The sequence below is a fragment of the Euprymna scolopes genome, chromosome 36 (genome assembly GCF_053919585.1).
Source record: "Euprymna scolopes isolate OS-2025 chromosome 36, ASM5391958v1, whole genome shotgun sequence".
Lineage (NCBI taxonomy): Eukaryota > Metazoa > Mollusca > Cephalopoda > Sepiida > Sepiolidae > Euprymna > Euprymna scolopes.
In genome coordinates, this window is record NC_136517.1 from 27750068 (window position 1) to 27751984 (window position 1917).

The 1917-nt window shown below is 35.4% G+C and overlaps 1 pseudogene; it reads left to right on the forward strand.

Annotated features, from left to right (window-relative positions):
• The first annotated feature begins 1436 nt into the window (after window positions 1-1436).
• Window positions 1437-1589, forward strand: LOC145260865 (U2 spliceosomal RNA; annotated as a pseudogene).
• Window positions 1590-1917: the final 328 nt, after the last annotated feature.

The following is a 1917-nucleotide window of genomic DNA, read 5'->3' on the forward strand; positions in this document are numbered from 1 at the left end:
AAGACGAACGATATTCTTTTTCACTGTATACACAGAAAATGGTTCAGATACAACTATTATGATGATCCGTAAGTTAGCCGCTTCACTATTCCCTTAAACTATTTTAAACAATATGCCGTAAAATAAGATAGTATCCTCTATCATTTTCACATTTGAATTGTAAACAAGTAACAATTGTAGTTACGTTTTTTTCTTTGTTCAGTCTAATATAGTTGAATTTTGTATTTGTAAACTTTTTAGAATTTCGCTAGAATTTCTGCGATAAGTTTTATTTATTTATTACTTTTTTTAAACTGCATTCTTTATTTTTATTTTAGCATTTTTTTTACTCCAAGCTTCTTTAAACTATATATATATATATATATATATATATATATATATATATATATATATATATATATATATATATATATGAGTGTGCATATATTTACGAATGAGCGGATGTATATTTAGATATATATGAATGTGTTTACGTGTATGTGTATTTTTTTTAACTAAAAGACATTAGTATTTAAATTTGTTTGTTTGGTGTGTAATATCTAATCGTTTGAGATGATCGGTTGATATGATAAGATATGTAATAAGGTAGATCTCCTGTAGTCTACAATAATTAACAAAGAGCACTTACATTTAGAATTTGTAAACTATCTGTGTAGCCTTATGAAATTAAGTTATGACTTTGTTTTTTAAAACTTTGAATGAACATAATTTTAACTAAGTCTCAAAGCACAATTAAATATTAAAATTTGTATATTAAAGGTAAGCCACCATTGTTTTCATTGTCTACACATAACATCCTAATAAAACAATTTTTTTATATTACTTAACCAATTGAAATGCTTATTGAGATGAATATTATTTATTCATTTATTTATTTCAGACTAGTATCCTCTTCTCTTAGTTAGTGTTTCACGACGTTCCGGCCAACTATTCCTCTGGCCTTCGTCAAGTAGTAACCGCCACGGGATAGGAACTCCGAATCTCCTAACTGCATTCTCATCAATTATTGCCTTCCGTGGTTGTTTTTCATCTCACCACGTTTTGGCCAACTAAGCCTCTGGCCGGCTTTCGGTAGGATTGAAACCGCTATCTTCAGACAATGCTCAGCTAGAACCGTAGACGAAGGCCAGCTGAATAATTGGCCAAAACGTCGTGAAACAACAATTAAAAGACGTCGCCCATGAAATTACGAAGACTGTTTTGGACTCTGTCTAGACAGAAGAGAGTACTCTTATGATGGGCGCCTAAGATGTGGCATCAATGCTCCATCCTGGATCGTATTTGACTCTTCTGCAGGTAGAGGATAGCGTCAGGAGTCAGATACTTTCTGAAGCAGTAGAATGATCCTACCATTTTCCAGTGATTCTGGCAATGGACCTAATGTAGGGCAGGAGTGAAGGTCAATCTCAGCTGCGAGCTTCGGAATTCTGCCCATCAACGACTCTTGGCCTTTTGGCCAAGATCAAAGTGTAGTATCTGTTCTTCAGATGCTGCAAGCTATGACTAGCAAAGACCAGATGTGGGGGCAACCCCACATTCCTGACCTTTAACCAGCTCCCATTTCCCACCTCTCGGGAGCTGGTCCCCTTTTCCCCTTCCCCCCTCCCTTCACTCCTCACATTAAAAATCGGCCTTGTGCCTAATTTGCTCGGTGGGGGAGCAAATAAATACCATCTGTTCTTCAGATGCTGCACTTCCATTTCTTGTTCTCTTTCGGTAAAGGAGAAGTCCTTCACGACTGAGACAATTTTTTTTATTTTTGTACCTTTTCTCCACATTAAAAAAACGACCCTGGTGTCTAACTCTGGGGAGGCATTGTAAATAGGTACTTTGATGAACTTATCGAAGATAAAGGATTTGATGGTTAAGAGGAAATTTCCAGCAATACTGCAGAAGGAAATCTTTTGAAGTAGACCT